We start from the raw sequence: 11,931 nt of genomic DNA, 5'->3' as shown, positions 1-11,931 counted from the left end.
CTTTGGCTATGATAAGAGATTGGACAGTCTGGAATTCTTTACCCCAGAGCAAAGGAAGGTGAGGCGTGAACTTGTGGAGATAAATAAAATTATGAGGCATCAATATGATAAAAGTCTATATTTTTCCCATGGTAGGGGTATTGAAAATGAGAAGACACAAGTTTAATGTGGGACAAAGAAGTTTTAAAGGGGATTTGAGGAGTGAGTTTTTAAATAATAGTTTATATCTGGAGCTCACTGCCTGAGGAGATGATGAAGTCAGATATGGTTGAGAAATTTAGACATACTTAAGCAGGCAAGACATAGAAGGATATGGTCCTAATACAAACAAACAGGATTGGTGTAGATTGCCCAAAAGGGAAGCAGTAACATGGTGGGCCGAACAGCCATTTGCACTGAACAGCACAGTAGCACAGCGGTAAAGCTGCTGTCTTGCAGCGCCAGAGACCTGGGTTGGATCCTGACCATCTGCAGTGCTTGCACGTTTTCCCTGTGACAGCATGGATTTTCTCTGGGTGCTCTGGTTTCCTCCCATGTTCCAAAGACATGCAGGTTCATTGGTTAGAGTCACAGAGTGATAAAGTGTGGAAACAGGCTCTTCACCCCAACTTGCCCACACCGGCCAACATGTCCTAGCTACACTGGTCTCATCCGCCTACGTTTGGTCCATTAAACCTATTTAACCCGTCTGAAGAAGGGTTTCGGCCCGAAACGTCGCCTATTTCCTTCGCTCCATAGATGCTGCTGCACCCGCTGAGTTTCCCCAGCAATTTTGTGTACCTTCGATATTCCAACATCTGCAGTTCCCTTTTGAACACATAATCCATATATTAATTGGCTTCTGTAAATTGTCTCTGAAAGTGGGATAACATGAAACTAGTGTGCAGGTGAGCTAATGGTCGGTGTGGATTCGGTGGGCTGAAGGGCCTGTTTCCGTGCTATGTCTCTACCTTGAAAACTACTAAACTATTACTCTATAGTATTTAATGCTATGGTATTTATTATAAGTTTCCTTGTGACATTTAATATTACACGGTAAATATCTGGTACGTGGTTTGAAGCAGAAAGAGAACACTTCCCCTTCAAGTGCCTGTGCATGCAGTTTACTACAATGAACTGCATAGAGAAATGTATACTTTTTATCTTCAATAATTTAAAATACTTGTCATATTTTAAGCATCTTTCAAGTTTCAATTTTTTTTACCTAGCTTCACAGTTAGAATTTGCTTGATCCACAAGCATTTAAGATCAGTGATCTGATTATAGTCAGACATGGAAATAGGCCATTCGGCCCAACTTGCCCATGCCGATTACGATGTCCCTTTTCCTGTGTTTACTCAATATCCCTCCAACCTTTTCTTATCCTAAATGCTGTTACAACTATCTCCACAAACTCACAACTCTCTGCGTGATGAGGAAACACTTTTTCACACAGAGTTGTGAGTCTGGAATTCTCTGCCTCAAAGGGCAGTGGAGGCCGGTTCTCTGGATACTTTCAACAGAGAGCGAGATAGGGCTCTTAAAGATAGCGGAGTCAGTGGATATGGGGAGAAAGCAGGAACGGGGTACTGATTGTAGATGATCAGCCATGATCACATTGAATGATGGTGCTGGCTCGAAGGGCTAAATGGCCTACTCCTGCACCTATTATCTATTGTCTATCTCATCTGGCAGCTTGTTTCATATACCCACCACCTTCTGAAAGAAAAAGTTACCCCTTTGGTACACATCGAATCATTCCCCTCTCACCGTAAACCCATGTTTTTGATTCACTCTACCCTGGGTAAAATACTGTATTCACCCCATTAATTCCACTCAGTATTTTATACAACTCTCTTAAGACGACCCCTCAGGCTCTAGCACTCTAAAGAATAAACTCCAAGCTTTCATTGGACAATTGTCCTGGTTGTAAAAGCAATGCAAGTGAACAGTGTCTCAGTGAAACTTGGCCTGGTGAAACTCTATATGCATTTCTTTTGTTGCACTTTATGATTAATCTATTTTAGGATATTCCCTCATTCGGCTTGTTACAAATTAGCACATTCAGCCATTGGCAGTGCCGCAGCCCTTAAAAGGACAAGTTAATAGCAGGTCAGCCAAAAGCCCCCTCAATCCTGCACTGCCCTTCAACACGAGCTGACCTGCCCCGTCATCCACTCGTGCCATTCCCCCAGAGCCCTCATTGCACAAATCTTGCAAAACTTACCTATTCTTCTATCTCCAAAGAGCATATACCATCCTCCAGGATAAAGAATTACAGATTTACCCTCCCCACCCTTTGAGAAGAGATTCTGCTTTAAATACCTGCTCCATTGCGATGAAGTTTTCTTATTTGAGATTCTCCCACTAGTGGAAACCTACCATGTTATGCCCTATTGGGATCTACTGTACATCACTATTCTACAAGACAGAAATGGGGTCTTGGTCCAAATCGTCCATGTTAATTACGATGCCCATCTAAACTAATCCCATTTACCCATATTTGACGTATATATGGTCCGCACCTGGAGTATTGTGTGCAATCTTGGTCTCCTAATTAACCCAGTAACTTTCTTTTGGACAACCTCCACTGTTGGTGTATCCGTTAAGTAAGGAGACCAAATTTGGTCACCATACTCCAGCTGTGGACTTACCAGTATCCTGTACACTGCTTCCCTGTTTCTAAACCACATTCTTCTTTGCAATAAAGCCCAAAATGCCATTTGCCTCCCTTGTTGCATTATTTGTGCATGAGAACATTCAGATGCTTAGTATGCTTTAGTTACTCAGTGGGTCAGGCAACATCTCTGGAGAATGTTACTCCAGCATGTTGTGCCTTTTTTTGGGGTAAACATGGATCACAGGCAAACATAAAAATAAATTAAGATAGACACAAAATGCTGAAGTAACTCAGTGGGTCAGGCAGAATCTCTGGAGAGGAGGAATAAGTGACATTTCAGGTCAAGACCCTTCTTCAGACGAATGTCGGGCGAGGGAGGTACATAGATAAGGGAATGTTTAGAAAAGGAAGTGTAAGGTGTGAAAACAGGACAAATGGAGACCAAGGAACATGTAGAATAGATCATTATTAGCTGGGAGAAGGTAACAACAAAGCAAACCGATAAAGTTGTAGTTGGAGATAGTAAGACTGGTCAGAGAAATGGGAAGGGGGAGGGGCAGCTTCGACCACACCGAGCCGCGGTGTTTGAGCCGGCCCATTCGCAGGGTTCGGTGAGCCGCGAGACTGTTGTGCCATCGCCCGGTGGGGAATCGCCTCAGCGCAGAGGGAGAAGAGGAGGGAAGAGACAGTAACCCTAAGATTTTTTGCCTCCACCACAGTGAGGAGGTGCTTGGAGGATACACTGTGGTGGACGTTAATTTGTGTTTACTGTTTATTATTGTATGATTGTATGTATGACTGCAGGCACGAAATTTCGTTCAGACCGTATGGTCTGAATGACAATAAAGGCATTCAATTCAATTCAATTCAATGGAGAGAGAGGGAAAGCAAGGGTTACTTGAAGTTAGATAAGTCAATATTCATACCACTGGGGTGTAAGATGCCCAAGCAATATATGAGATGCTGTTCCTCATGGGCTGCCAACTCTCTCACTCCCAAATAAGGGACAAAAGGTCAAAATACGGGTTAAAAATTCCCGACGGCAATTTGTTGACTGACTTGGCCATGGCTGGGTGAATGATGAGTTGGAACGAGTGCTGAGGGCGCGCGCACCCCATCCAACTCATGAACCGATGATCGGCCATGAGAAGGAAGGGTGGTGGTGTCGGCTGTAAGCGAAGGTTGGGGAGTTGATGGGGCCACGGGCGAGGCACTGCTGCTGCACTACGTCGGGACAGGTGAGGCGGTGGTCCGACCTGACAGTCCCCTTGACCTAAGTAGTAGCAGTCATAGAACCATAGAATTTAAGAAGGAACTGCAGATGCTGGAAAATCGAAGGTACACAAAAAAGCTGGAGAAACTCAGCGGGTGCAGCAGCATCTATGGAGCGAAGGAAATAGGCAACGTTTCGGGCCGAAACCCTTTAGACTGCTGGGGGGTGGGGGGGCGGGGAGAAGAAAGGAAAAAGGAGGAGGAGCCCGAGGGCTGAGGGATGGGAGGAGACAGCAAAGACTAACAAAATTGACCACACCAGTCATTGAAAGTGGGCATGCAGGTGCAGCAGGCAGTGAAGAAAGCGAATGGTATGTTAGCTTTCATAGCAAAAGGATTTGAGTATAGGAGCAGGGAGGTTCTACTGCAGTTGTACAGGGTCTTGGTGAGACCACACCTGGAGTATTGCGGGTACACACAATTGCTGGGGAAACTCAGCGGGTGCAGCAGCATCTATGGAGCGAAGGAAATAGGCGACGTTTCGGGCCGAAACCCTTCTTCAGACTGATGGGGGGTGGGGAAAGAAAGAAGGAAAAGGGGAGGAGGAGGAGGAGCCCGAGGGCGGGCGGATGGGAGGGTGGGAGGAGACAGCTAGAGGGTTAAGGAAGGGGAGGAGACAGCACGGGCTAGCCAAATTGGGAGAATTCAATGTTAATGCCATAAGGACGCAAGGACCCCAGACGGAATATGAGGTGCTGTTCCTCCAATTTCCGCTGTTGCTCACTCTGGCAATGGAGGAGACCCAGGACAGAGAGGTCGGATTGAGTATTGCGTACAGTTTTGGTCTCCAAATCTGAGGAAGGACATTATTGCCATAGAGGGAGTGCAGAGAAGGTTCACCAGACTGATTCCTGGGATGTCAGGACTGTCTTATGAAGAAAGACTGGATAGACTTGGTTTATACTCTCTAGAATTTAGGAGATTGAGAGGGGATCTTATAGAAACTTACAAAATTCTTAAGGGGTTGGACAGGCTAGATGCAGGAAGATTGCTCCCGATGTTGGGGAAGTCCAGGACAAGGGGTCACAGCTTAAGGATAAGGGGGAAATCCTTTAAAACCGAGATGAGAAGAACTTTTTTCACACAGAGAGTGGTGAATCTCTGGAACTCCCTGCCACAGAGGGTAGTCGAGGCCAGTTCATTGGCTATATTTAAGAGGGAGTTAGATGTGGCCCTTGTGGCTAAGGGGATCAGAGGGTATGGAGAGAAGGCAGGTACGGGATACTGAGTTGGATGATCAGCCATGATCATATTGAATGGCGGTGCAGGCTCGAAGGGCCGAATGACCTACTCCTGCACCTAATTTCTATGTTTCTATGTTTCTATGGGGGGAGATGGGAAGATGTGGCGCGTGGTGGGGTCATGTTGGCGGTGGTGAAACTGACGGAGGATTACTTCTTGTATGTGACGGCTGATGGGGTGAAAGGTGAGGACTAGGGGGACTCTGCCCTTGTTGCGAGTGGGGTGATGGGGAGAGAGAGCAGTGTTGCGGGGTATGGAAGAGACCCTGGTGCGAGCCTCATCTATAATTCTTCAGGGAACGGGGGTTCCCCTCCTCCACCATAGATCAGGCTCGCACCAGGGTCTCAGCACTTCAACTCCCCCTCACCACTCCGTATCCGACATCTCTGTCCTGGGTCTCCTCCATGGCCAGAGCGAGCAACACCGGAAATTGGAGGAACAGCACCTCATATTCCGCTTGGGGAGTCTGCATCCTAGGGGCATGAACATTGAATTCTCCCAATTTTGTTAGTTCTTGCTGTCTCCTCCCCCTCCTCAGCCCTCCTGCTGTCTCCTCACATCCCCCAGCCTTCGGGCTCCTCCTTTTTCCTTTCTTCTCCCCGCTCCCCCACCCCCCATCAGTCTGAAGAAGGGTTTCGGCCCGAAACATTGCCTATTTCCTTCGCTCCATAGATGCTGCTGCACCCGCTGAGTTTCTCCAGCATTTTGTGTATCATAGAACCATAGAAAATAGGTACAGGAAGAGGCCCTTCAAGCCAGCACCGCCATTCATTGTGATCATGGCTGATCATCCCCTATCAATAACCCGTGCCTGCCTTCTCCCCATATCCCCACTAGCCCCTAGAGCTCTATCTAACTCTCTTAAATCCATCCAGTGATTTGGCCTCCACTGCCCTCTGTGGCAGAGAATTCCACAAATTCACAACTCTCTGGGTGAAAATGTTTTTTTCTCACCTCAGTCTTAAATGGCCTCTCCTTTATTTTAAGACTGGCCCCTGGTTCTGGACTCGCCCAACATTGTGAACATTTTTCCTGCATCTAGCTTGTCCAGTCCTTTTATAATTTTAGATGTTTCTATAAGATCCCCCTCATCCTTCTAAACACCAGTGAGTACGCCTAGTCTTTTCAATCTTTCCTCATATGACAGTCCCGCCATCCCAGGGATCAATCTCGTGAACCTACACTGCACTGCCTCAATCACAAGGATGTCCTTCCTCAAATTAGGAGACCAAAACTGTACACAATACTCCAGATGTGGTCTCACCAGAGCCCTATACAACTGCAGAAGAAGTCAAATATGGGACAAACCAATTTAGCCCAAAATATACGGGATGTCCCGGCTAATACGGGACAGTTGACAACTCTATGTTCCTCCAATTTGTGCTGGGCCTCACTCTGACAATGGGGGGGCCCAGGACAGAAAAGACTTCTTGGAACAATACATAGTGTCTGTGCATAACATGATGCCAAGTTAAACTAATCTCTATCTGCACATGATCCATATCCCTCCTTTCCCTACATATCCAACCGTTCATCTGAAAGCTTCTTAAATGCTATCTGCTACATATGCTTCCACCCCAGCAGCATATTGCAAGCACTTAACCACACTCTGTATTAACAAAACACTTGAGCTGCACACTTCCTTTGACATTTCCACTTTGAGGAAAAGAGTTCTGACGTCGATCTTATCTCTCTGCCTCTCAAAATTCCCATAGACTTCTATCAGGTCTTCCCTCAGCCTCCATGCTTCTGAGAAAACATTCCAACTTTGTCCAGCCTCTCCTTGTAACTAATGGCATCTAATCCAGGCAGCATCCTGCATCCTGTAAACCTCTGATGAACCCTCCCCAAAGCCTTCACATTCTTCCTTAAATGGGGTAATCAAAATCGCACACAGTTCTTTCCCCACATTTATGGAACTCATTCCATTAAATGTCCTGGAAAGAATAGCAGATGTAAAAATATGTTTGAAGCTGAGTATGCCTTTCTGCAGAGATTAGAGTCATGGAGTGATACAGCGTGGAAATGGGCCCTTCGGCCCAACTTGCCCACAACGGCCAACATGTCCCAGCTACACCAGTCCCACCTGCCTGCATTTGGCCCATATCCCTCCAAACCCGTCCTATCCATGTACCTGTCTAACTGTTTCTTTAAACGTTGGGATAGTCCCTGCCTCAACTACTTCCTCTGGCAGCTCATTCCATACACCCACCACCCTTTATGTGAAAAAATGACTGCTCAGATTCCTATTCAATCATTTCCCCTTCATCTTAAACCTATGTCCTCGGGTCCTCGATTCACCTACTCTGTGCAAGAGACTGTGCATCTACCTGATCTATTCCTCTGATGATTTTATACTCTTCTATAAGTCCTGCGCTCCAAGGAATAGAGACCCAGCCTACTCAACCTCTCTCGATAGCTCACACCCTCTAGTCCTGGCAACATCCTCGTAAATCCTCTCTGTACCCTTTCCAGCTTTACAACACCTTTTCTATAACATTGTGCCCAGAATTAAACATAATATTCTAAATGCGGCATCACCAACGTTGTATACAACTGCAACATGACCACCCAGCTTCAATACTCAAAGATTATTGGTTTACTAATCACGTGTGGTACTTTCTGTATATTTTGTACACTTCATACAGCTTAAAGTGCATAAACAAATTCAATAATCCATTAAACATGGAATAAAGCCGTCTATGATAAATATTATGTAGTAGCATATTTCAGAAGCAGAGTTCAATGCTTGTACCTTTCAACGTCTAGTCAAGAGTGTTTTATTGTCTGATGTCCCAGATAGAACAATGAAATTCTTACTTGCTACAGCACTACAGAATTTGTTAACATAGTACACTAAACACTATGATAAACGAGAGGAAAGAAAAGTTCAGTGTACACACACACACAAGTACACACATACACACACACACACACACACACACACACACACACACACACACACACATATATATACATACACACATACTCAAAAAACAAACAATAGTAGTAAATAATAATAATAATAATAGTCTATTGTAGTTCAGAGCTTATTTGAGGTTGTAGCATTTAATAGCCTGATGGCTGTAGGGAAGTAGCTGTTCCTGAACCTGGACGTTACAGTTTTCAGGCTCCTGTACCTTCTTCCCGATGGCAGGGGGGAAATGAGTGTGTGGCCAGGATGGTGTGGGTCTCTGATGATGAGGCAGCGACTCCGATAAATCGCTTTGATGGTGGGGAGGTCAGAGCTGGTGATGGACTGGGCAGTGGTCACAACATGTTGCAGTCTTTTCCACTCCTGGATGTTCAAGTTGCTGAACCAGGCCATGATGCAACCAGTCAGCATGCTCTCTAATGTGCACCTGTGGAAGTTCAGGAGAATCCTCTTTGACATGCCGAATCTCCTTAATCTTCTCAGGAAGTAGAGGCGTTGATGTGTTTTATTTATAATTGCATCAGTGTGCAGGGACCAGGAAAGATCTTCAGAAATATGCACACCTAGGAATTTGATGTTTTTAACTCTCTCGATCATCGTCCCGTAGATATAAACAGGATTGTGGGTCCTTATCCTTCCTCTTCCAAAGTCCACAATCAGTTCATTGGTTTTACTGATATTGAGAGCCAGGTTGTTGTGCTGGCACCATTCGGTCAATCGGTTGATCTCATTTCTATACTCTGACTCATCACCATCTGTAATTTGTCCAACTACGGTGGTGTCGTTTGCGAACTTGAAGATGGAGTTTGCACTATGTCCGGCTACACAGTCATGTGAGTAGAGCAGGGGGCTGAGCACGCAGCCTTGAGGTGCTCTTGTACTGATTGTTAATGAGGAAGAAGTGTTTCTGTCAATACGAACAGACTGTGGTCCGTGAATGAGGAAGTCGAGGACAGAGGGATGCGTAGAGACCCAGTTCCGTGAGCTTGGTAGCTTGTGCATTGGTTTCTTGATAGACTTTGCCCAATATATTAATTGCTGCTTTGCATTTGTTGTACAAGTTAACTGAATGCTCACCACATAGCCATAGCTAGGAATCATGGTAAAGTCAACATCAAGCTGAGAAGTGCTCGACATTGAATGTTGGGTTCTCTACAGCACATTGAATGTTGTAGATACAAAATGCTAGAGAGTAACTCAGCTGGACAGGCAGCATCTCTGGGTAGAAGGAATAGGTGACCTTTCTTCAGATTCCAGTCTGCCAGTCTGAAGAAGCTTCTTTGGTGTAAACCAGCATCTGTAGTTCCTTCCTACACGCTGAGTGGTGTGTTCAGTTATGATCATTGAGAAGCAATGATCATTGAATCACTGCGGTTATTGGAACATTTTCAACAAGATATTGGTGAATGGTCATTCTGGATGTCTTAGAATGGACTGTTGGATTTACTCATCTGTGAGTATGCAGTGACCTTGTTTGTAACAGTAATCTGTTAACAACTTGTCAACGAGGATCAGTTGGGCTTAGTTGGATGCACTCACCCAAGTAACAAGATTATGGATTCATACTATCCAGATTCACCTTAAGTGTGCTTCTGGGAAAATCCTCCACTGTCAGAAATGCACCTTTTAAATAAGTTATTAAACCAAATGCCAAGTGAAAATAGGAGCCCAACCTGCCACTTTAAGGACGTTATTCTCCTGGGCTGTGTTCTTTATTCAACAGCGCCATTAAAAGCATTTTATTGGTATAATATTTTGGTCAGGTCAATATAATCACAGAAGGAGGTGAGATATATTTTATTCAAAGAATACATATCCCATTAAAATAAAATCTGACCTTCATAGTTCCCGACAGAAGATGGCACTGTTGACATACAGTTTCCAAGTATATTTAGGTTTTCAATTGAAAATGTTTTCTTATATTATTCAGTGAAATAAGTTAAAGACCTGTCCCACTTTCCCGAGTAAGTCACGAACTCTCCCGAGTTTTCCCCTTGATTCGAAGTCGGGGAATGTCGGTAATGAGTCCGTAGGAGCCCGTAGGAGTCCGTAGATGTTTCGTAGCGGCTCGTAATGCCAGCCGTAGGAACTCGGGGCATCAGGTAAGTCGGGACATTTTTTCAACATGTTGAAAAATGTCCACGAGTTAAAAAAAAAAAGCCCCGAGTACCTACGAACGGCTATTACCGTAATTCTCCGAGTTCGAATCAAGGGGAAAACTTGGGAGAGTTCGTGAGTAACTCGGGAAAGCCTTTTAAAATTCCATATGGGCAGAGGGTGATGTGCTGGAAACCTGTTTGCATCCCATGCATCAGAACCATATCCAATTTGTTCATTTTTATTCCAGCCACCAGCAGTCCCCCTTCAGTACTGAACTTCATAGTTGCATGTAGCCTTAAGGGCCTGTCCCACTTACGCGACTTTTACAGGCCACTCTTTGGCGAACAGAAAGACGGTACCACTCTTTGGAGACCTCTCACAACCATAGGAGACCTCTCACGACCACGGTCGTGAGAGGTCTCCTATGGTCGTGAGAGGTTACCCGCGACATGTCGCCAGGGGTCGCCTGTACGGTCATGAGAGGTCTCCAAAGGGTCGTAGCGTCCTTCTGGTCGCCGCTGATTTTTCAACATGTTGAAAATTTCGGCGACCTATCATGGGTGCCGGCAGTCACCTATAAAGGTCACGAAAGTGAGACAGGCCCTTAATGCAGCTTCTGTATGATGGCACAATGCAACGGATGGGGATTTCATGTCATCACCTTTAAACATTATGTTAGGGTGTTTATAGAGGATAAGAACAATGCAGAACATTAGTTGGCTGGACAGGCAATAGACAACAGACAATACGTGCAGGAGTAGGCCACTCGGCCCTTCGAGCCAGCACTGCCATTCAATGTAATCATAGCTGATCATCCCCAATCTGTACCCCGTTCCTGCCTTCTCCCCGTATCCCCTGACTCCGCTATCTTTAAGAGCCCTATCAAGCTCTCTCTCGAAAGCATCCAGAGAATTCCACAGACTCACAACTCTCTGTGAGAAAAAGTGTTTCCTCGTCTCTTTCGTCACTTTCAGACTGAGATTTGTGGAACAGAAATATACATCACTGAAATAATTCATGTTTTGTTCAAGGAATTAAAATGTTGATAGACACAGAAAGCTAGCGTAAGTCAGCGGGTCAGACAGCATCTTTGGAGAAAAGGACTAGGTGACGTTTTGGGTTGAGAACTTTCTTCAGACTGAGAGTCAGGGGAAAGGGAAACAAGAGATATAGACGGTGATGTAGAGAGACATAGAACAAATTAATGAAAGATATGCAAAAAGTAACAATGATAAATGAAACAGGCCGTTGTTAGCTGTGGGCTGGGTGAGAATGAGTTACAGACAACGAGACTCAACAAGACGACTTTGAAGCTGGTACGACTTGGGTGGGGGTGGGATGGAGAGAGAGGATGCAAGGGTTACTTGAAGATAGTAACTCGTTCTCAGTTAGGCTTGGGGATCGCTTTTCCCAACACCTCCGCTCGGTCTGCAATAACTAACCTGATCTCCCGGTGGCTCAGCACTTCAACTCCCCCTCCCATTCCGAATCTGACCTTTCTGTCCTGGGCCTCCTCCATGGCCAGAGTGAGGACCACTGGAAATTGGAGCAGCACCTCATATTTCGCTTGGGCAGTTTATACCCCAGCGGCATGAACATTGACCTCTCATTTCAGGTAGCCCTCACTGTCTCCTCCCCTTCTCAGCTCTCCCTCAGCCCTCTGGCTCCTCCTCCTCCTTTCTTCTTCCCACCCCCCACCCTACATCAGTCTGAAGAAGGGTTTCGGCCCGAAACGTCGTCTATTTCCTTCGCTCCATAGATGCTGCCTCACCCGCTGAGTTTC

This window comes from Amblyraja radiata, chromosome 17, assembly GCF_010909765.2.
Source record: "Amblyraja radiata isolate CabotCenter1 chromosome 17, sAmbRad1.1.pri, whole genome shotgun sequence".
NCBI classification, from domain to species: Eukaryota; Metazoa; Chordata; class Chondrichthyes; order Rajiformes; family Rajidae; genus Amblyraja; species Amblyraja radiata.
This window is presented reverse-complemented; position numbering follows the sequence as displayed.